At 36.4% G+C, this 25434-nt stretch overlaps 1 protein-coding gene across 8 annotated transcripts in view; it reads right to left on the reverse strand.

Annotated features, from left to right (window-relative positions):
* LOC145687851 (mesoderm induction early response protein 1) overlaps window positions 1–25434 on the reverse strand; it is a 127729-nt gene that overhangs the window by 97947 nt on the left and 4348 nt on the right. For all 8 annotated transcript variants that reach the window (XM_081761325.1, XM_081761324.1, XM_081761327.1 and 5 more), the window contains exon 2: window positions 5653–5722. The gene's annotated coding sequence lies outside the window, so the exon portion shown is untranslated. The remainder of the gene's footprint in view (window positions 1–5652; window positions 5723–25434) is intronic.

Genomic DNA, 25434 nt, shown 5'->3' on the forward strand with positions numbered 1-25434 from the left:
CTGAGTTTCATCTCCCTAAGTTGAGAGTTTACTGAGATACTTTATTTATAGCATAAATTTTAAACCACCTTCTACTCTGTGAACTCCCTTATTTCCACCTGAGAGCACGCACAAAGACTTGTTAAATAGCTAGCCCGAGAAAGATTCCAAATTTCACTTGAAACGATTTAAGGGTGTAAATTTGTATACGGGACAAACATACATATATTTAGCTCTAAATATTAGATTATTACAAAATAAAGAGAACATAAAATCGTTGGGAAATTACTCATTGTTTGCTGGAGCTCTGGTCAGTAAGTTTTATTTCATTCTATTTATTTATTTTGTTTTATGTCTCACGTTTATGTCCTATAGGCTAAAGAGATTAATGACTACCGAAAGAATGTCTAGGAAAAATCAAGGAATAACAATGTAGGAGGAAATAGGGAACCCGAGAAAACGCACTGACACAATACTGTTTATTACCAATTCCAGAGCTCACAGTGGTTTGATCTCAGTTGAAAAGTGACCAAAAGCACACCAAAAAGTGAGCACAATCTCATCATGCCCCCTTTTTCCTTTGTCAATTTCTCCATCACCTCTCTCTTTGTTTGTTGTTTTGTTTCATCTTTTCTTCTTTACTTCTTCTTTTTGAGCTTCCTCCTTTCTTAGCTTTTCTCAGTATGTTTTGCAGTTACTGTAAGCAGACTTACCAGATGTAAGAAGCTTCTGAGTAAGTGGAACCAGTTCTGGCCTATTTCCGAATTTCTTCATCTCAGACATTACATTTAACTTAGCATTGAGAGTTCTCAAAGCCATGAAATATTCAAATTCATCACCTACTCTTAAGAAGAACATACAAGGAGCATAACACAAGACGAACACGATGAACCACATAAACACGCACACATAACGTTGAGCGGAGCGTTAACTAATACGAGAGAAAACTAAAAGACTATTATGATAGAAGAAAGAATAGACACAGAAGGGTTCTCAACCCCATCTTGAGAGCTTAAGCATCCACCAACCATCCACTGTGCATTAGAAAGAATAAAAGCTGAAGTGAGAATAAAGCTGACTGTTTCACATGTGACAGCAAGTACTGAAGCTTTCAGAAGAGTAATGAGTAACAAGTTTCTATCTTTTTCCATTTGTTTTTATATTTTTCTTAGAAAACTGCCAATGCAAAACATAAATCACACGCTAAGTGACTCGCTATGAGCCCTACAAATTCACATACTATGAGTTCGAACTACAACCAATATGTACGAACTGTGATAATATTCTCAACAGATGTCACAACAGTCGGGGTCTACCCCTTTAGCTCAAAGAAACGGATATTTCTGAAAAATACCGAAATCTGTGTTCCACGGATTTGAGTGACCGACATTTTGAAGTAACAGAATTCGACCAGTGACGATGCCAAAGGGAAGACAACTGAAAATGTTTTAAAAAATCTTCCAAGTTTAACGTCCCACGATTATGCTGGCTAGGCTAAAGGAGACTGTGATGATGAGAAGAGCTCACTTGGTGCAAGCTGAGCTCGAACCAGGGCCACCATGCACCAGAGGTGAACACTACCATTGAGCCACCGCGGCCCCTGATAAATTTTAACTTGCAAAGGGGATTGGATATGTTTGAAAGGTGTTAGACAAACGTTTTACTTCAACTATGACATTTATATGTGGTCCCTATTCGAAATGGTAGTTGCTACGTAAAATTCTGAAATTTGCTTGCTTGTCATGTTAAATCGTGGTTACGTGGTAGTTGTGCGAAATTTTTGTCTTACAAAAAAAACTTTTCAAATATACATATATAGAAACTTTTTTTGCCATTTAATCATTTTAAGCTGCCACGCGAACTCGTCTAATATCGAAATGGTCAAATTTTGATAATTTTAAAATGTTGGCAAGTAAACTTATTAGGATATAAGTTTCCCAGATAAAAGGGTGAAAACTGACTTTTAAGATGCTGTGTTCATCGTACAGTGTATTCTTATATAGTTGCTGTCTAATGCTGCGACATCGCAGTGGAATTAGAACTCAGACTGGGGTTCATTTTTGAACCGGCTGACATCTGGAATATAGTTATTTCCAGTATATGTGTCAACACGAAATAGTTTAGAATATATACACCATTCATATTAACATTTGCCATTCTTGCACAAGAAAATATCCATTTATAGGCGTTAAAATTTGAGGAACATCATTTTTTTTTCTCCAAAAAGTGACATTGGCCCTTTTAGACCCAAGCCACAGCTATATTATATTGTATATATATATATATATATATATATATATATATATATATTGTAGTATTTTAAGCCCTAGCTTCATCCCTATAACAATGCCACTAACGCATATCAGCATGGCGGAAAATGCTGTGAGGCTTATGCCTTTGTAACGACCCCAAGTACAAAATATTAATTAGAGTAAATCATTTTACGCTAATGAATAATTGGATCTTTAGAATCCTGGTGAAGAAACTTAAAATTCCAAATCCACCTATCCTCGATTGGTGGAATTATTACATTGCCACGATTAAATCATTACTCGTAAGTGCTAATAATTTACCAATGACTCAGGTAAGCAATAATCTTCACATAAGGAGACGACAGGCTCGTTTAAGTCATCGAAAGCTAACGCGTTGAAATTACAATCACTTACTTATGAGTTCATGACAGATCACCAGATATTCAAAATTAAAAAGACAACCGAGCCATATTAGTGGATCTGTGATTTTAGGTCTCAGAATGAAAAATTAACCTTAATCATGTATAGGTGACGGAAAGGAATTTGTGTGGTAAAAGAATATTTCATACAAATTAATTTTGTGACAAGAATTTTATTTCCTTAAGGTAACACGTAGCTTCACGTTGACGGAAAAAAAAAGAAACGAAAAAAAAAAATTCCGCTAGGCAGAACGGAATATGTAAAAAATGAATACGATCAACTTTTTAAGGCAAAAATATAAAGACGACACAGGATTAGTCATCGTGCGTTGACTGAAACATTGTGATTTTGATGATATACAGCATGCACCCTACAGTTACGATACAGCCCTGCAGCACTGGCAGCAACGGAGTATGGAATAGTGCATCCTCATGCAGTATGCGACCCCGACTCACAAGGACTGGTTCAAACGACTACCTCCAACGAACTGGCGCAGCTAGACGGTTGAAATTAATACATTATTTCTTCCATAGATGGCACTATATACCATGAATGGCTTATTGTAAGTGGCGCGATATTTTAGCGTCATGCCGGGAACTTTTGGAACTGCCCTTGCAATTGAGTATTGTCTGTTCATTTTGACAGATTTTGAATAAGACGATGTTAAAAGTTATGTCAGGTAAAACTTTTAATTTCTTTCTATTTCCAATACTTCTAACGTTCACGTTTTAACACTGTCATTTGTTATATTCATTTTGGAAAGTGTAAAAGTTGTGACTTTTGCCTTATATGATCCTTAGTTCCTTTAAGCATGCGCGAATACTAACACACATTTTACCATACACGTGCTGGAAGCTGGTATCGCAGCGGCAGCCTCGCTGCCTAAAACTTCGCGTGGTCAAAACTCGCAGTTCAAAATCTCGTACAGACAAAACCTTGTCATAATAAAATATATAAAACTGTGAAGAAATAATAATAATAATAATAATAATAATAAATAATAATAATAATAATAATAATAATAATAATAATAATAATAATAATAATAATAATAATAATAAAAGAATCCGAAAGTGCATAATTTCGACATTAGAAGAGAAAAAACTTGCACTTAAAAAATGAATTGATATATAATAGTAAAATAAACGCAAATTCGGACAAATATTATCAATCGAATCTAATTTAATCAAATTTATTTGGTGAGAGCGAACTGCGAATCCCACCACGGGTTCAAAGTTATGCCAAAAGTATAGTATATCATGAATCATTTAAGTTAAGAAGGTAAACTCTGTATTTGAGCTTCTTACGAAAAATAAATAGAAATGTGTCCTTGCGTTTTCGAAAATTCAGCTTTTAAGGGAGAGGAAAGGGAGCAATGTCTATAGTTTTCTTTTTTTCTCCTCCACATTTAAGTCGATGTGGTTTGTCATCATCATTTGAAAACAGCTAAACCATTTGAAATGAATTTTCTGTCTACTATACTGTTTTATTTTTATTTTTAAACTACAGAATTCTTAAGCTTTCAGTGCGATAAACACATTAGAATTCATAATAGTAGTCTCTATCCGTTATGAAGAGGTAATATGGCATGTTAGTAGAATGTTGAGGGGAAAAGGGGGAAGAAGGGACTCCGTATAATCTGACTGACTGATTTTTTGAGTTTTACGTCCCTTTTCAGCAACGAGGCTATATGAGACGTGGACCTACTGATTAACGTGGAATCCGAACCACATGCGCTCCCACCGGGAATCGAACCCGGGCCTCTCACGCCAAAGGCGCGTACGCTAACCGCTTAGCCACGGAGGAGCTCCCCGTATAATCTGAATATGTCCGTGAAATAGAATGTTCTGTTCCGTAAAATACATATATTCTTACCGGTCTGTCTTATCGAGGTGTCTGTTAATGGCTGTTTAACTGTATAAGCTATTTTAAGTGTACTGTAAGTGTACAAGCTGTACAGTGCTAAACAACCTGGCCCACAGAGCAGTCTCCGTAAGTGACTACGAAAGTTTACAAGAGGAACTCAATTACATTCGTTTGACGATAGAAGAGAAGGGCTACAGTCTTACAAATATCAACATGGCCATAAAAGGGGCCGTTACTTACCAAACAGTGATCAAAAAAGTCAAGAGAGAGGATTATCTTTACTCACCAGCCACATCTCTAACAAACTCAGCAGAATACTTGCTAGAGATGGCATACGAGTTATTCGCAAACCTCCAGAAAACATCAGATCGTTACCCAAACCAGTGAAAGACAACCTTCACCTGCTTACTCCTGGTGTATATCGCATAGCATGTGAATGTGGCAGATCATACACAGAGCAAATTAGACGTACCATAGAACAACGATGCAAAGAATACAAAAGACACATAAGACTTCAGCAATCCAGAAAGCCAGGACTAACTGAGCATAGCTTAGAGCTGAGCCACAGACTCGATTTTACAAATACCACCATAGTGCCAAGTGCAGCAATTTTCGGGACAGAATAATAAAGGAAGCCATAGCTATCTCATGGGAAAGGAACAGTCTCAATAGAGACAATGCGTTTCAACTCAGTCCTATATGCTCCGCCCTTTTCAGGAACAAAAACCAGGCGTTCAACAAAGCCATTTCTCGTAGAAACAACAACAGCTAATCAAGAGCCAGCAATCCCCTCAGCCAATCACAAACTCGCATTCATAGTCACCATATATACTGTCACGTATCTCCGGCCTCTTCTTAATAAGAATCCCTAAAGATGAATACAATATGTGTATTCAAAACGTCGGATGTCAATGTCTTCACCTGGCTGATAGCATAGAGGGCTCACTAAAATCACGTCGCCACGAAAAATTCAATTCTAACCACCTAGGTATGTTTATGTCAATAGTCCACGCTATAAACACGGCCATCCCCGTCGTATCTACAGTTCTTTAAATACAACTCGATATAGCTCAACAGTAAAAACGCTACATAACATCTGTGTATATTATAAAGATATATTTAAGAGTTCACTTACCCAAACCCCTTCTAGGATCTCGACTCACGGTCCATCATTTGATGAAAAAATACAAATGAATGAATCCATCCTAGAAAGAAAGAGAATGATTAAATAGCAAAACTCATGGAGTTTAATATTTTTTTTTAAAAAATACAGAAAATAGTCATAGAAAGTAAACGAAGGAAGAACCTAAATCACACATACTAAATTCTGCTACAAGATTCATTAGACTCACAAAGAGCAGGTATTCTGCGCTATTTTTATTTTTCTTCGACCATGCTACCTTTCAGTGAATTTCTACCTTACAAAATTTGAAAAAAATCGAACTCAACCTAGTCGTGTGACATTCAGTTCATCTACAAAATAAATCGCGCTATTTCAAAACAAGAAAAAATAAGTTTTCCACACGTTAACGAACTGAAGAAACAACAAACTTTTAACACACAAACTCCTCTAAAGATACGAATTCAATGTTACACAAAGGGTGAACATTGAGTTCGCACTTATATAGGAATTCGTGTGTTAAAAATCCGTTGTTTTTTTCAATTTATTAATATCATACAACCGTTAGAGGTGTTCTGAATGTGGATACTGAATTGCCCAAACACAAGACTAGTTGTGATACAAGTTACGTGGTCTGAGTGAAGCACCCCGACTTCAAGAAAGAGAGAGAATGGCTGTTCAGCGAGCCGACTGAGTAGTGTACTGGTTAACGCATTGGCATGGTACAGCAAAGATTCCGGCCCAATCATTCACTTTTTCACTCTTTGTATTTCATCTTTTATACGTGTTCTCAAATCAATGGGCAAAAAATTCCCGACTACTAGCATAGGCAAGCTAAAAACAACAACACACTGAGCAAGGCTATGTGGTAAAAATATACGAAACCCAAACATGTAAGAGTTTCAACACAATGACTGTGTCTTTATCCGACTTCCACTCCTTCTGGCTACTAGGGTGTTCGTCACAAAAAATGGTTTGGTATAGAGAGCCTAGGCAAAGAAACAGGGAGGATAAAGAGCCGTGCTATACTTCGCAAAACTACAGTTAGGACATAGAGCAAAGGAGGAAGCAGAATAATTGAAATAGTCAGAAAAAACAATAGAAAAGCAAAAGTGGACAAAGGTCAACGGGGAATAATGTATAAAGTGAGATGCATGAACTGTAACAAAATGTACACAGGAGAGAAAAAACAAAAGAAAAAAGATGGAATAAAGAATAAAGCAGCAGAAACATGGCATAAGATTGAAAAGAGACAACAACGCAATATGTAAACATCAGAAAAAGACAAACCACAAGATAGTGTGGGAAGGAGCAGAGGTCATAGAAGCAGAAAACAGGACATTAGTGAGAAAATGGAAAGACGTTAGGGGAATCATGAAGGCAGAAGACAAAGTGATAAATTGTAATGTAGAATTTGCTATAAATAAAGAATGAGAAAGAATTTTATTTGAAGAAGAAAGGAAAAGGAAGAATAAACAAGTAAACATAAGCAAGGATAATTAAAGGAAACAATATATCTAACGAAAGTGTTCATTTTTAATTGGACAAGTGTGCAGCTGAACAAGTGAAAGTAGAATAACACAACTGTTACTTTTTCAATGAAGGGGCGGAGCCTAATTAAAAGTTAATCACCAGAAGGTATGCAAGACGTAACCAACTTCCGAGTAGCCAGAACGAGTGGAAGTCTGATGAAGATACAGTTATTGTGTTGAAACTGTTACGTGATTGTGTGTTTCTTATATATATTATCATATAGTACGTTATTGTGTTTAGTTTGACAGTATGAAAACAAGGCCTGATAGAATAGTTATAGCATAGGCACAAGTTTTCCTTGGGAAATTCAAACTTATTATAGTCTAGACCAGTCATATTCAAGGGAATGCTGTGACGTCATAGTCAGCTGCTACTCTCCTTATTAAAGTGCACGCAGAAAAGGAACAGGCACGAAACTTGGAGCTGAGAAAAAACAGTGGTACAGTTAAATTCGAACATGGGCACGCTGGACAAAAATTGGAATAACATGATTAACAACTTCACCATGGCCAACAACTAACGAAGAAGAAACATCAAAGATCTTTATTCTATGGAGGATCGATTTGTTGTTATTTATGAGTGTAAATATATAATTTACACATTGTTTATCCCTACCAGAGCTCCTTCGTGGCAAAGTGGTTGGTGCACGCGCCTTTGAAGTGGGAGACTTCGGTTCGATTCTCGGCGGGAGTTCATGTGGTTCGGATCCCACGTTAAGCTGTAGGTCCACGTCTCATATAGCCTCGCTGCTGAACGGGACGTTAAACTCAACTCAACTCTTTATCCCTACCAAAACACTGATCCTTACCTACGTCTTGAAAATGAAGTCAGTGATCACTGAAAATTCGACGTTGAATTATTATTATTACTATTTTCGAACAATCTATAGAATTTAAGCAGGAACAAAAGTAAATACCTTTAAGGCTATTGATAAGATTGCTCTTCATGCAGTTCGAACTATAGGAACATGTCAAACTTATCCAAACTGATGGAAAACTATGCAGTGGTTTATTTCGGTTCCTTTCCAACTCACAATTACTTGTTCTCCACTGAATCGATTTGGGTGAGAAAAGTTTAGGGGTTAAGAATGAGACAGAAGAAGATTCGATTTTACTGTTATTAATCGGTATGTGTGTCCGGAAAACTTAATGTACACAATCTTTTGCTTTAACGTCCCACGATTGTCACCTTTAGGCTAAGGGAGACGATGATTAGAACAAGTGAATGATGATGGAAGAATCGGTGGAATGAGAATATGGGAGGAAACGGAAGTACCTCGAGAAAATCCATGGACACGGTGCTGTCTGGCACAAACTTACTTGGCTGGTGATCGAACCAGAGACTCTACGCACATGAGGTAAGCGCTCTACTTCTGAGCCACCATGCCCCCCCTTAAAGAGATTTCTTTAGACTTAGCCTACAAGAAGTGGAACTTTTATCTACCAGAATGAAACCTCTACAGGAAAGAAAAGATTATCACATTATTCTTAACTACATCCCAACGCACAGTTAGAGCAGTCAATTACAAAGTAGAAATTTGGAAGCAGACAATGTGACATTAAGGGGATGCGGTGGCTCAGTGGTAGAGCGTTCACCTCCGGAGCCTGGGGTCCCTGGTTCGATCCCAGTTCGGGCCGTGTGGACTTTGTGATGGACAAACACCGTGCTCGTGTGTTTTCTGGGGATTCTCCCGTTTCCTCCCACTTTCTTCATTCCACCATTTCATTCATTTTCATCATCACAGTCTCCTTTAGCCTAACTGGCATAAGCGTGGGACGTAAAACTCAAAGATTTCATTTCATTTTCAATGTGAAATAAGGTCTCTTGAGTAAGAATTTGTACTTCAATACCAACATCATTTCCTTATATTTTTTTATATATATATATAATTATTGGAATATATTTGACATTCTTTTTTTTACAGAAAAGTAGTAGCCCGCTTGTCACCAGTAAGGTGTGCAATACGTTAGCCTACTTCTTTGATGAAATTGAGCCCTTCGAGGCCCCAAATGCCGCTCGATTCAATGGTTACGGGCATGAACATGTATTTATCGAGCAGATGTTTGTATTTTCTTCTTTTCTCGCATTCTCTGCGGGCTGCAATAGCTCCTTCTCGAGATGAAGAAAGAGTGAGATTAGATGACGCGAAAGTATCAGAGCAGGTGAAATCCCAGAGAAAAATCCTTCCCCTCTTCCATGGTACCAGCGTCATGCCATCTGGTCTTTTGCCATCAGATCTGTTACACCCCACATGTTCACGAACAGATGGAACTTCCGCCGATGTGAGTGCTCTCCAGATAATATCATTCACGTTCGAATGCCTCACATGTCTTCCGGAGCTATTTATACAAGACAGACCGTGTAGACCATTCTGATTGACTGATGCACTACATTTAGAGCAGTTGTGTGATTCACAGATGTCTACTCCTAGGCGAAGTGCAACTGCAATACGAAAACTTTCGTTTGGAAGGTGCAGTCCTAGGGTGTGTGAAGGTAATGCCTGTAGCCAAGCACCTGAAATTGATGATGAGGAGGCGAGAAGTTTAGCCTTATCCTCTTGACTGTCTGCTTCTTGTAATAACACTGATTGATATAATTTGATGATTGGCTTGTCCCAAATTGATTGCGAACTTCTGCCCGTTATTTCAGGAGGGCTTAAGCCAACTAGGTTAGACCAGTCAGATATGCAGTCTTGGACATCGGATTCGAGGCTCATTCAGTTGGTTGAGGAGTATCTCAATGGTATGCCGGGAGCCATAGAACGACGCTAAAAATGAAGGATACGCCAAATCTACAACCCGAGAATACCAAGACCTCCAGAATCAACTGGAAGGGAGGCCTGTATCCATGCGTTGCTATTTAGGTTACAGTTGAGTAACGATTCCAGTCCACATTTCAGAACGGTGTCAAACTTCTGTAGTAAATGAACTTCACCCCAAGAAGTAGAACAGCGTAAAAAATAGATTATTCTTGGTATGGAGAACGACGCACGAAGGAGATAAAAGGCTGAATGTGCGGAGACTAGGGCCAGACGTGACAAGAAAAAATCTAACTTTTTAGTTTTCTCGACTAACAAATTACGTGTTGCCTCTGGTGAAAGGGCTGCATCAAGTAGAAAGGCTGACGAGGTTGTGATAAGTTGTACTCCCGGTGCTGAATTTTTAAATTGTGAATATAACACTTCTATTTGATCTTGCGAAATTCCTAAAAATCCTACTTCACACTTCATAAAATTTAAGTGTAGTCCGATGTCTGCTGCCATAGTTCGAATATTGTGTAGTTCACTTATAACTGTGTCAGGGTCTCCTGCTATGGTGCCATCATCTAAGTACCAGATATTTAATTCAGTGTTAATCCTAGACACTATGGACTGAATTGTCATGGCAAACAAAGCAGGACCTAGAGGATCGCCTTGTTGTACTCCACGTTGCGCGAGTATAATCTTATCACCTATAAATAGGTTACTTGGTTGCGCATAACATTGATATACATAGTGATATATCGATGGAAAATTAGTTTTAATTGTGAGTAGAATAGCGTCTCGGTTCAGTTCATTAAAAGCGTTACGAAAGTCTAATTTCAGAAAAGAATTTTGTTGTGAATGGTGAGTAGAAAAGTAAATGCGAGCTGCATGTGCTGCGGCTTCGGCTCCATTGGGAACGCATACTCCCAATTAGTTCGGATAAAGGAAACTTACGACGGATTCTTTAATTCTGGAACATATTACTTTTGCTGATATTCTTCTCCAAATGTTCCCCACTGCAATTGGTCGAATTCCACCGCTCTTCATATTAAGCGGAATAAGTGATGCTCCAAAAAAGATTGGTCTTATTTCCTGAGGTATATTACCTGAAAGGATTAAATAAAGTAATTCTAGAATCGTAGTTAATCTTTCTTTTGAATCTGACTCATGATGTAAAAGTAGATCCTTAAGAATCGAGGGACGGAGACCATCAATACCTCCAGCTTATCCAGATGGGAAGGATTTTACAGCGTATCGTAATTCAGAAACTGAAACTCTTGGTATATTAGGGTGATCTTTAGGAGGGTCTGGTAACGAAAAGGTGTCTGAATGTGAAGAGTGCTTCTCCTTAAGTGCTTCTAAAACAGATGCATTAGGTGTGGCGATGAATATCTTCAGAAATTAGTAATCTGACTGCGCCTCTTATGTCTCCATTGTTGAGTTTGTTTTCGATTCTTTTGGTGTTAAACGATGTTGAGTCAGAAGAATGTTGAGATTTGCGTTTGTATTTTTTTGAATAGTCATGGAGTAACGCATCTCGCATTCAATCCGTTTCCTTATATTCCTTTTATTTCCTTATATTATATATTCTTAATTGTTTAGTCTGTTCATGTGAATAATAATTGTTACTAATGCCTTTCACAAGAAAAAAGGAGCGAAGAAGTTTTATTATTATTATTCATTAAAAAAATACTTAGACCAAAAGCATCCAAAACTATTTAACTGTATACGTTTCGGCAAAAATTACTATCTTTCTCAGCAAATATCTTTTAAGAAAACTAACATTCTCTGTGGAACTATATCCCGTTGATTATCTTCTTCCACAGCAGGCAATTTCATGTCAAATCAACACAATTTTCAAGCAAATTCTACCTTAACTTGCCAGATTTTGATTACATTTGGTACAGTTCCTGGTACGACTGGAAAATTACCAACTTTAATATTTTCGGTTGATATGTGGACTGATTTCAAAGTTATAGGCTCCAAAGTTGTCAAAATTTACCAAAAATTGCTTGACATTTGTTTGATTCGAATTTGTGAATGACCTTAATGTGTCACTTTAAAGCTTATAAATAGAGGTTTAAGATGGTATATAACACTGTAAAGTTGTTATTTTTTACTTTATTTATTTATTTATTTATTTATTTTAAGAAATATTCAAAATTTTGAATTTTTCTTAGTAAGACATATTTTGAACCAAGTAACGGTATGGTACGTCCTCAGGTTGCGGATCGAGGAGAAGGCCTCTAGATATATAGCTTAGCTGCGAATATACTGAATAAGCAGTCGCGGACAGACAACTAGGAGTGGTCCTCCAGCTTGGGAGTTTGGCTGAGGCTAACAACCTCATCCTTTAAGAGAAGGCACTTGTTCATTCACAAAAACCTCGGACAAGGACTGATAACTTGGCACGACCTCACAAAAAAGACGAGATCTGGAACATGGAATATTAGAAGTCTTTATAGGGCAAGCGCGTTAAAATCCGTAACGAGTGAGTTAGAGAAATAGATGATGGACCTAGGAGTTCAGGAAGTGAGGTGGGAAGGAAGTGGATCTGTGAATTCCGGAAATTTTACATTCTTTTACGGGGAAGGAAATAAGAATCACCAATTAGAAACAGGGTTTTTGGTTCACAAACGAATATTACCAGCAATTAAACGGGTTGAATTTGTTACTGACAGACTTTCTTTTATTACTCTTAAGGGACGGTGGTGTGATATTGTTTTAAATGTGCATGCCTCAACAGAAGATAAGGATGACAATATAAAAGACAATTTCTACGAAGAAGTGGAACGGATATGTGACCAACTCCCGCGATACCATATCAAAATTCTATTCGGGGATTTCAATGCGAAGGTAGGCCGAGAGGATATTTTCAAACCAATTTTAGGAAACGAAAGTCTGCATAAGGAAAGTAATGACAACGATGTTAGACTCGTGAACTTTGCAACATCCAAAAACATAATCGTGAAGAGTACAAAATTCCCACATCGCGACATTCATAAATACACCTGGACATCACCAGACGGAAAAACACATAATCAAATTGATCACGTTTTAGTAGACAAAAGAAGACAATCTAGAATAACTGATGTCAGGTCGTTTAGAGGGGCTGATTGTGACACTGATCACTACCTGGTAGCAGCGATAATAAGAGAGAGATTATCGTTGAATAAAGGTAATATTAATTGTCCGAAAACGGAGAGATTCAATTTAAAGAAATTAGAAGAGAGCCAGGTAAGAGAGGAATACCAGATTGAAGTTTCGAATAGACTCTCGGTTTTAGAAGATTCGGAGTGCACTAGTGTTGAGAATATTAGGATTTAAATTAAAGATAGCATTAAAATTTCAGCAAAAGAAAAATTGGGACAGGCGGAAATACGCAGGAACAAACCATGGCTCGACCAGGAGTGCATTATACTAGCAGAGAAGAGAAAACAGGCAAAATTACGTTTGCTAAAAAATCAGAATGAAATAACTACACAAAATTTCGCAGGTATCAAGGCGGGAAACTTACAAAACCTTTAGAATAAAGAAACACAATTTTTTGAAAGCTAAAATTAAGGAACTTGAATACAATAGTAAAAATAAAACATCCGGGACATGTATAACGAGATCAGGAATTTGAGAAAGGCTATCAACCTCGTGCTTATATATTAAAAAAATCTGATGGTGCAGTTCTCACTGATACAGATAGCATCTTAAATAGATGGAAAGATTTCTTTGACGATTTGCTTAACACGCAACCAAAAACTAATCTGCGTGGAGAAAAGATACACATCGCAGAACCATATATTCCAGAACCCAACCGAATAGAAGTAGAAACACCTACAAAGAAATTAAAGAAACACATTTCTCTGGGTGTAGATGGAATTCCGGTTGAGTTAATTTTAGCTGGGGGCGAAAAATTGTGGAAGATATACAAACTCATTCTCCTTATCTGGAACAAGGAAGAATTGCCACAATAGTAGAAAGAATCAATCATTGTTCCAATTCACAAGAAAGGCGACAAAACTGACTGTAATAATTATCGAGGCATTTCTCTTCTATCAACATCCTATAAAATCGTTTCAAATATTCTATTAGGAAGATTGACCCCATACACAGATGAAATTATTGGAGATTATCAGTGGGGATTTAGACGAAATCGATCAACTATCGACCAAATATTTACCATTCGCCAAATACTCGAAAAAAAGTGGGAATACAATACCCCGGTACATTAACTATTTATTGATTTTAGAAAGGCTTACGACTCGGTTAGGAGAGAAACATACAACGTTCTTACAGAACTTGCAATACTGAGAAAGCTAATTAGTTTAATTAAGATATGTTTAAATGAATCCCAAAGTAAAGTCCGGGCAGGAAAATTTTTGTCTACGCGCTTTCACGTCGAGAATGGCCCGAAACAAGGAGATGCGTTGTCGCCAACTATTTTTTTTTTTTTTTTTTTCTGGAATACGCTATAGGGAAAATCAAAGATAGCAATCAGGGCCTGGAGTTGAACGGTATTCACCAGGTTATGGCATATGCTGATGTAAATTTAATAGGGGACGATAGGAGAACAATAGAAAGAAATGCAGAGATTTTATTAAACGTTTGCAGGGACATGGGTTTAGAAGTAAATGCAGAGAAAACTAAATACATGGAAGTGCGTCAGGACCGTAATACGGCAAATTATGAATGCATTAAAATATTAAATAATACTTTGATAAAGTGGATACTTTCAAATATCTAGGACCAATATTAAGAGACAAAAACCATATTCACGAAGAAATTAAATGTCGACTAAGAGCAGGGAATTCGTGTTATTATTCAGTTCAAAATCTCTTGTCGTCGCGAATTCTGTCGAGGAAATTGAAGTTTAAAATCATGCTTATAGTTCTGTATGGTTGCGAAACATGGTCGCTTACTGTGAGGGAAGAACATAGACTGAAAGTATTTGAGAACAAGATAAGGAGACGAATATTGGGACCCCAAGAGAAACGGGAATGGGGAATGGCAGAAACTTCAAAAAGCGGCATTGAACCTCCGGGTTCCATAGGCAATAGAATTAGTTAGTTTTAAGACATATTTTGAAAACTTTCAAAAAAATTAGAAAAAAATATTCACTGTTATGAATGTATTCTTGAAGATCTACTTTGGGATTAGCATGGGATCATTTGTTACAGTAGTTTCCACTTTCAAACGTGCAGCTGAAAATCAGTTTAATCTAGGTTCTTGTAAAATGGATGGAAATAATAATTTTGCGGTACAGAATTAGGAACTAATCATCTTTGGACTAATAAGCAAGCCACTGTTCATTCTTTATAGCCAGTGACAATGCCAGAGTGGGGAGCTCTGGTGACCAAGTCTCTCCCATACATGTATCATTGTAATGTAGATCAAATAATATAAAACTATCCTTTTCGGTATACAAAATACTGCACTCAAAATCTTTTCTTTATACCTCACCGATTTCAACTCAAACCAATAGTAATTAAGTTCCAAAGGGAACACATAATTGACGATTTATAAAAAGAAAACGCGAAAGAAAGAGAAAAAGAAATTACACTGAATCATTCTCTTAAAGCCGGGTGAATTCATTAGAATGAGTTTCAACTCCAAGCAAGATCCTCTTGGGGAAGCTTCAAAGAGATGACATACATACTTTCACATAAATACGTCAAGTTTTAGGAGCTATCGTTAAGGTGTTTCTAACGATGGTAATGACTTTACCCCCCTGTTCTAATTTCAGCCGAAAGTGATAGAACTCAAGTCAGAAGCCAGAAATGAAAACAAGCGGCTTTATTAACCCTTTTGGCACAAACATTGTGTAACGCACACATATCATAATTATGCCCTAAAACCTATATGCTTGCTTCAGAGTGAAGTCCACAGGATATTACGTTATCTGAAAACGTTCCTTGCGTTCGACGATATAAGGTGACGACATCCCTTCAAGATTGGCCTTCAAATGAAGCCACATGTTTTGGGGTAGCGTAAAAATATTTGTCTTCGCTTAGCAAATGTGGAAGAAAAAGAAAGTTTATCAGTGTTGTATGTCAGTACTTCAGGTCCACAGTTCATGAGTATATATTAAGAAATGAACATTTTAGCAATTTTCTCCTTTTCTCCCTGTTCCTCTCCCTACATCCAGAAAACTTCATATCATTCAGTTTTAGGCAAACAAGGGAAGTGAATGCTCTTTTAGCTGCAATTTATGTGGATTTGTTGCATTTTTATTAGCGAATGGTAGTTTGGTGGTGTAATTTAAGTGTAATATCTGCTATATCAGAAGAATAAGAGTATTGTTACTGGGTTTGCTTCTCCGACAGTACCTCATTTGTATTGTGAAACAGGACAGAAATATTTACCACGTAACTATGTAGGAATTCCATTTTTTATTTTTCTCTACAGTGTTTTTATATAATACAAGCGTCAATTACCTGCTTCACTAGGTTAAATTATGAAAAAACAGTAATATGTTCCGTTACTCAGTCACTTTTTATTATTACTGAAGTGCTCTCTGATATCGGTCATTTTCGATCATTTTTATATATCTTCCCCTCCCCCTGAACAAGTTGTGGGGCTGAATTTGGATTTAAACAGCAACGGAAGTGTCACGGTTCATCTCAGCGACCTCGAAACTCATGGATTCGACACTAATTTCGGTCATTTATAATATATATATCCTCCTCCTCTAATTTGCGCCGTCAAAGTGTGAAACGATAAATGCCATTTCAGGCCCGAATCTCATCTATGTTGAAAATTAGATGGAGATCGGGCGGGTGGTTCAAGAATTAAGTCACAAACATAGTCACTTTAATTTTTATGGATTAGTATTTTGTATATTAATAATATTTATTCAATCTTTCCAAGTTTTCGTTTACTCCACTTAGTCATGTTTTGGTTTGACTAGCTTGTATGTGGACGTAGTGACATTAATGATTCAGTTTGTTACCCATTGGAATACACATGTTTAAGTAAATTCTGAATTACGTGAATTTATATCACTTTAGTATTTTCGTATTCTAAATATTCGATTTCTTTAAATGGCATAAATATTTTTAAAATTAATCACCGAGAAAATTAGATGATTGTTAAAAATAGGTGCATTCACAGTTTCGTATAGTACATCCGCTATCCCGGTATACAGTTGCTGTCCGATGCCGACACACCGCGGGTGGTGAAGGATGTCACCAAACTCAGTATGGGGGCTTATTTATGGCTGGTCGAAGGAAAGTCAGTGAGTGTGACAGATCTGTTGTTGCCTCATTTTCCCTTTTGTGTTATTTCTAGAGGTCTTTTTCTTTGAAAAAAACATAATACCTAAGAATTATGTATACGAGGAAACGGTTGCAAAACTGCTAATAAATAGAGAAGTGGTTAGCAATTGATAATTATTATCCATATTTAAGTATTACGTTTGTCCTACAGATTCCCTAAGTAAGTTTTAAATGAGAACATATGATTCTTTTATTAACTAGTAAATCCGTAATGACTTTAACAAACAAGCAATTGGAATTGTGCAGACCAGGAAATAAACTTTCATAATTATAACAAAAGCACAATAACATGAATTCACGCAGATGTTAATTTCTAATTTATATTTCAGCCAAATGCTACTGGAACTTTTTTTTTATTTTTTCACTAGTTCGTAGTTTTTCCTAGTGTTGCTTTAATTCTACGTCTTTCCTACAAGGCTAATTAAGCGTAATTTATTGTTAGGATATATAGTATTAGACTAGTGTTGCTCCCGACATGAAGAATATCTTTTAAATTCGAGATGAGATTAGAAAAATGACAATTCTCGTCTCATTTTCGAGACTAGAATCGAGACGAGACGATACATTTCACGAAGCTGGCGGGCAACTCTAGTTTATCCCAGTCTTAGTTCTCAAACTTTGTTTTATTGATACATCAATCATAACATAAAATCATAAGTTGATAGAATGATTGTACGAACACAGTGTAGAACATTTATCATTTTTATAAAGATACGCAAGTCTTACGCCATATACTCCAATGATAAATATGGTTTGAGTGTTGTTTCATTCCCTTCATGAACCTCTCGTTACGCTCAAGGATTCTGGTAACTTCTAGATGAAATTAAGACAAGTGAGTGTTGTTTCACAGTTGAAACTATGTAATACTTCCAAACAATCCGAATACAATACTTAAAACTTCGAAGTACTCGGCTACATCTACAACTACTGGATGTAATAGAGGAATAATATCAAAGAAAGAACCTGTTCCTGAGTCCATATATATATATAACATTTCTCCATATTCCTTACCGTTTTTGTTTTGTGGCGAAATGTTGAAACCAAAAATCGTTAATTTGGATCATTTCCAGTTTGAATAGAGGATTAAGGGAGGGTATAGAATCTATTCTTGGGACGATGAATAGATCGCAAAAGAAGTGCTTCTCAATCTCTTTTCCAGTTCTTGCTGTATGCAAATCAAAAAAAAAAATGAATTTTTTGAGTTTTACGTCCCACGGTTATGCCGGTTAGGCTAAAGGAGACGGTGATGATGATCAATGAATGAAATGGTGGAATGAAGACAGTGGGAGGAAACGGGAGAACCCCGAGAAAACCGACGAACACGGTGTTTGTCACCACAAAGTTCACTTGGCGGGAGCAGGATTTGAACCCAGGACCCCAAGCACCAGAGGTGAACGCTCTACCAGTGAGCCACCGCGGCCCCCTGTATGCAAATCAGTATTGAAACCAGAAGTACTATAGACTGAGCTACTTCCGGTTTCGATAGAGTGTTGCATGTTGTGATTATATATATATATATATATATATATATATATATATATATATATATATATATATATAATACTTCTGAGACCATGAATCGATTGCAGAAAAATGTTCCCGCTGTCTATTACTATTTTTCTTATATGGCGATAAATATTGAAACCCGAAATGATTACTTTTAATTACTTCTGGTTTGAATAGAGGGTTAATGGAGAAGACAAAACCTGTTTGTGGGATGTTGAATCGACTGCAAAATCCCATCTCGATATCTCCTATTTTTTGGGGCTGTGATAACTGACGACAGACGAACGGATGGATAAACCCGTTCTGTAAGACTTCCGACACTTATGCATAGCATAGTTTGAAAATCTAAAAAATCAGGTCATAAATTTTGTATGTGAATTTACAAAATGAAACGAGACGAGGACATCTTTTTCGATAATCGAAACTAGGGAAAAAAATTCTTCGAGAAGAGAGACGAGATGTGACTTACAAAATTTAGGTAAGGAAACCCTATTTCTCGTGTCGACTCGTGAACACCACTATATCAGACGTATTTCTTATTATATTGGTAATAGTATTCAAACTGTGTTACACAATAGACTTCAGTGTTTATCAAAATTGGAGAGTGCGTCCATTACAGTACGTTCCTTCGGTTTTGCTACAGTCAATAGTTACTATTTATATAACGCTTATATTCTATTGCTATAGTATTTAATCAGTATTCAAGGGAGACGTTTATGCTTATTGTGTTACATTGCTCTAGTCTCCAGGTAATTGTTTACTTTATCTGAGTTACGGGAAAGTAAAAGAAAAGTGTGTTGTGAATTTTTAAAAAAATACCGAAAAAAAGGGAAAAAAAGGAAGAAGGAAAAATAGTCACTGACCATTTCTTGACAATTTGAAAAGACATAAGACAACGTCGTACAAGCATTGATGGATCGGTTTTGCCAGCGGGAGAGTTGTCCGCTGACGTTATTTGAGTGCTGTTTTGCGGTTTTGGGGGAAAAGGGACCATGCCTTTGAGTTTCTGAAACTGTATAAGAAGATAGTGAACAGAGTATATATGTTTACATTTCCGTATGTTGTAATGTAAACGTTACCATGGAAACAGACGTGTGAACTCCTGATTTGAGGAACGACTAAGGTTGAGATTAGTTAATTGAGGAAAATTGCAAACGGAAGACAGTCGTGCTTAATGCGAATTTCGGAATATATTGTCCGTTTCAAAACATACGAGCCTTGTCCCACACCGCTATCAAAAGGGCACCCAACACTTGTTAGGACGGTGGTTGCTGGATGTCGCCAGATGTAGAAGAATAAACAAGAAAGGAAAAAACACAGGAAAAGAAGTCAAATCAGTTGAGAATGCTCCATGAGCATTGCCAACACGAACTTAAAAAGAATGGAGAAATGCAGCAGGAAGGATAAATGTCATTGTTCCTAGATGTAAAAGTAAATATTTTTATCTGCAAAAGATTTCTTTCACCTTCTTTTTCTCGCAAAAATTAGTAAAATATCATCTCTCTATGACTTACAGTTCTCGAGATATGCCTGCTTAAATATCTAGAAATTTGAACCTTTTTGGTCAATAACTGGGGAACGGTCGCCACTTGGCCAGTAGACAGTTAACCAGTGGCCACCGGTTACTATTTGGTAGCAAAATGTTCACCATCTTCTTAGGTACTGATCAACACCAATATCATCTCTCCATAACTGATGGTTCCCGAGATTTGGCTCCTTAAATCTCCCGAAATCGGAACTATCTTTTGGCCAATATCACGGGACCGGTAAATCATAGAGAGATGATATTGGTGTTAATCAATACCTAAGAGAATGGTAAAATTTTTGGTACCCATATTAATTGGTGACCACTGGCCAACTGGCCATTGGCCAAACCAGTGGCCAGTTGGACAGTGGCTACCGGTTACTATTTGGTACCAAAATATTTACCATCCTTTTAGATATTGATGAACACCAATATTATCTCTGTATGACTTACGGTTCCCGAGATATGGTTCCTTAAAATCTCTGAAAGTCGGCCATTTTTTGGCCAATATCTCGGGAACGGTAAGAGTGACGCGAAAATTTTAATCACTTTCTCTGATAGGTTTTGATGCTGTATCGAATGCAGGGTTTAAAATTGAAAAAATCGCAAACAACAGACGGACGGACAGACACACAGACATAGCGAATTCAATAACAAACTTTTTAAGTTCGTTGAAAATAAAAACTTAAATGTTATTACTTTTTGTGATAAATTAAAAGAAATCTGGAGGGAAGGGTACGTTTGGCAACTTGTTTTCCTATTTCTAACCGAGAGTTGCCTTTTGTTTTCTTACATGTTAGGTTTATGGCGTTGACTAGGGACAGAGTCATGTGGGTGTTCTATGCAAATTCCAAGAATCGAGGTTCTCTTGCTCTGAAACCGTCTATATTTAGCAGTCTTGCTAATTTTATCAGAAGTCTGGTATGCTTGACAACTGAAGTATAATTGATAAAACTTAGAGAGAAGTATTGAACTAAATTTGCTGAAGAAAAATTATTAAATAAACCAATTTGGAAACTATCTCAACTGTAAATGTGCTTGATTAATATGTTTGCTGATTATTAAATTTTGAGCACTGCCATAAGCTAAATCCTTATGTTGACAGTTTCAATATTACAGTTCAAATTACTTCCGCAGGCAGAAGTCGAAATTTTGAAAAAACAGCAAAAGCAACTAGTGGCTAGTTTTGTTTTAGTCCCTCCTTCTACAGACGAAAATGACCGTATTTCCAAGCACTGCACAATATCTCCTTTCATTTTGAAAGTTATTTCCTAAGAATCCTTCGGTGTACTTCCAATTACAAAAGATCATTTTTTTTCATTAGCAATAGCAATAGAATTTTCAAGCGTTCAAAGACGAATCTGGAATATATCTTCTGAATGATAATTTTGACAGGTTTATGATAAGTCAAATTGCTGCTGCCAAAGAATGATAAGTATCCATTTTTAAGCACAATATCGCTCATTTAGAATTTGTACGGATATACGTAACAGATGCTAAAACGGTGGCCCATTTACACGATTTATTACACATTACTTGCTGAACCCGCGCTCTCTACATAGCGCATCATTCGCATATGAGCATAAATATCCTTCTCATTTCTCACATCTATACATGTCCCTTTACAGACACAACTGAAAGAAGTCGTGAAAAATGAAAAATCGGCAAGGCGTATCATAAAGAGCAGATTTTATCGATTATTTTTTTTCTCAATATCTCGCGCCGTTTGCAAGATTTGAGCCTACTTCCGGTTGGAGTTTCTAATTCATGCATGACCAGTGTTTTCTTTCTTCCATGCAGTATTCAATAAGCAAATACATTACATATGCAATTAATTATAATGGCAGTTATATATGGTGTTCATTGGGCAAAACACTACAAAAATAAAGATTCATCTTACTGCTTAGACTGGAGAAATGGTTATCGTTCCTTTTTCATTATTATTTGGCCATGAAACAAATGCCTGAGACATATGCAACCCCTGTATACAACAGTGTGGTGTTGGAATGTATAACGCGTAGGATACGATACTTTTTTAAAAAAAAAATTCAACGCTTCCAGTGTACCGTAAAAAATGTAATAAAGAAATAATGTCCATGTTTTTTTAAATATTCAATTAGAACTGGACAATCTACGCAAAATTTGCAATCGATCAGTGAAAACGTCATTTTTCTACAGCCTGTAGTTTCCGAGATCTCATTGTCGAAAGGATTGACTACAAACATATAAACGTTCACAACATATAGTTTAAAAGAATTCGGAAGACGGAAGCATAATTCACGTACATTGATTTTAGAGAAGGCTTATTAAAATACAAAGGCTTTGAAAAATAATTTTATATCATAAACTTTTTGAAAATGATATATTTAGCTAATTTATTTAAAGTACACATACTCAAAATGTTATGTTTGTCTCTGTTAAACGTGAAATCACACATAAGCGTAAATGAAAGATTTGAAAGCCAAAGTTATAGGTTGGAGCTCAGGCGTTTTTAATTGCTATTGTAGCATTTTAATAGATATACAATTTGAGTATTAAGTAAGAAGTGCAAGGGTATTAGAACTATTTTAGATATTGCAACGAAATCTGACATAGAAATTACGTATAGGTCATAGTATTTTTCAAGATAGATTACATTCGGGTACTTGTACGTAGGACCACTCCAGAGGGCACAAAATTTCTTAAAAGGAATTTTTGAAGGAAAATTCCCTTATTTTCCAAATTTCCCTTTCTTTGTACGTTATGTACACATGCGAATGGTACCACTTGAAATCCTATTCCATTTTGAAGGGAATGACGTACGAGCCATGATACTCGAATGAATAGTACAAGGCTCATAGGGTTCTGGTCTCTTGTAAATAGCTGAAAAGTGACAAAAAGTACACGAAAAAGTGACCAAAAGCACACGAAAATTGACCAAAATCTCATCATTCTCCTTTTTTCCTTTGTCAATTTCTCCATCACCTCTCTTTCTTTCATCTTTTCTTCTTTACTTCTTCTTCTTGAGCTTCCTCCTTTTTCAGTTTTTTTAAGTATGCTTTGTAGTTACGGTAATCCGACTTAGCAGACGTATAAAGCCTCTGAGTAAGTAGAACCAGTTCTGGCCCATTTCCAAATTTCTTCATCTCAGACATTATATTTAACTTAGCATTGAGAGTTCTTAAAGCCATGAAATATTCAAATTCATCACCTACTCTTAAGAAGAGCATACAAGAAGCGTAACACAAGACGAACATGATGAACACCACAAACACACACACACAACGTTGAGCGGAGCGTTAACTAATACGAGAGAAAACTAAAAGACTATTATGATAGAAGAAAGAATAGACACAGAAGGGTTCTCAACCCCACCTTGAGAGCTTAAGCATCCACCAACCATCCACTGTGCTTTAGAAAGAATAAAAGCTGAAGTGAGAATAGAGCTGACTGTTTCACATGTGGCAGCAAATACTGAAGCTTTCAGAAGAGTAATGAGTAACAAGTTTCTGCCTTTTTCCATTTATTTTTATATTTTTCGTTTTAACAATAAGCCCTATAGCGTCTCCCACAGAGTGGGTTCAGTGTCAGCCCCAACAAGATTAATGAGCGAGATATCGCAAGTATAACTGAGAATAGCGATCCCGGACTCGGTAGCGTAAGCGGATTAAAGACTAGTGACCACCAACAACATTGAAAACAGTAAGTTTGAGCCCGAGTGTTAAACCCTGGTTACAAAGTGGCCAAGAGTATGATGTATGAACCATGATATTCGAATGATTAATACTGAACCAGTGCTACTTAACTGAAAGTCAACATTTTTCTCAAAAAAAGCAAGAATCTAAAAGGGTTAACTGAATTTTTTAAAAAAATAGTTTGCCTTTCCGGAAAAACTGAAATGTTGGATGTTTTTTAAAAAATCTAATTTTCAGTTGCCAATTTGCTTTCTTATAATATACTCGTATTAATTATCCGCTTCGCTGGGTTAAAATAAGAAAAAAAAAATAGTAATACATTCCATTAGTCAGTCACTTTTTACTATTACTAAAGCGCTCTCTGATATCGGTCATTTTCGATCATATATCCCCCCTCCCCATTGTGAGGCTGAATTTGGATTTAAACGGCATCGAAAGTGTCACTGTTCATCTCAGCGACTACGGAAACTATGGATTTGACTCTAATATCGGTATTTTTGATCATTTTTATATCTCCCTTAACCCCCGTTTCAAGTTGCACCGTCTAAGTAAAATTATAAAAACAATTCGAGACTCGAACTCATCTATGTTGAAAATTTGATTGAGATCGGTCGGATGGTTCAAGACACAAACATAGTCACTTTCAATTTTATTTATTTAGATTTTACGATTAAACCTTCGTAACATTTGATAACCGTACTATACGCTACATATTCCACCATATATGCAAGAAGAATTAAGGAGTTTTCCGATCTCCATTTCAATGCAGTTATTTTTCCTTTTTTCTATGCGTAACAATAATTTTAGGGCTGATCCAAAAACATGGATCAAAATAATTTTAGGAATGATAATAAATAAATAAAACTGTATCAAAAGTTCGTGATCTTGGCCAATAATTAGTTTTTGTATCAGGGGCCCCAACATTTTTAAACGGTTCCTAATTTTTTTTTATTATTATTATTATTTTTTTTATTTACGGAATAAGCACATTATACTGAGTTAAGTGATAGTTTGGGTTTACTTACATTACACGTATTTCTCCACATAAAAGGCCTACAAAAAAAAAATGACAAATACATTGGATCTTTTGATATAATTATTCAAGTACAGTGTTGAGTACATCTTCAGTAATTTCCTTTTTAAAGTGAAGCATTTAGTGTGTCTGATTCAAACTATGATAAAAAAAAAAAAAATGCTTTACGCATCTGTAATTATCACAACAGATTTTTCCCCCTTTTAAATGCAACTCCTTTTCATTTGTATGTATGTAATCATGCAAATACAGTCTTGAAAAAGTTCTATTTTTTAAGTGAACATTTTTCGATTTGTAATTAACTGACACAAGGAGAACCTACTATGAGGGTCCCGGATGTGTTAGACCACCACATATTAATTGTAAGAGCGAGTCCTGATCAATAATGATGTGCTGGCATTTAGTATCGCCCCCAAATCCATCGACGGGACCGGAGCTTGTTCTGTGACATATAATGAGACGTTCTGAATGACCTTTTTCATGCATACACTCGCCGTCGCTGACGCGTCCCTACG

The sequence above is a fragment of the Thermobia domestica genome, chromosome 6 (genome assembly GCF_964235325.1).
Source record: "Thermobia domestica chromosome 6, izTheDome1.hap1.1, whole genome shotgun sequence".
Taxonomy (NCBI): Eukaryota; Metazoa; Arthropoda; class Insecta; order Zygentoma; family Lepismatidae; genus Thermobia; species Thermobia domestica.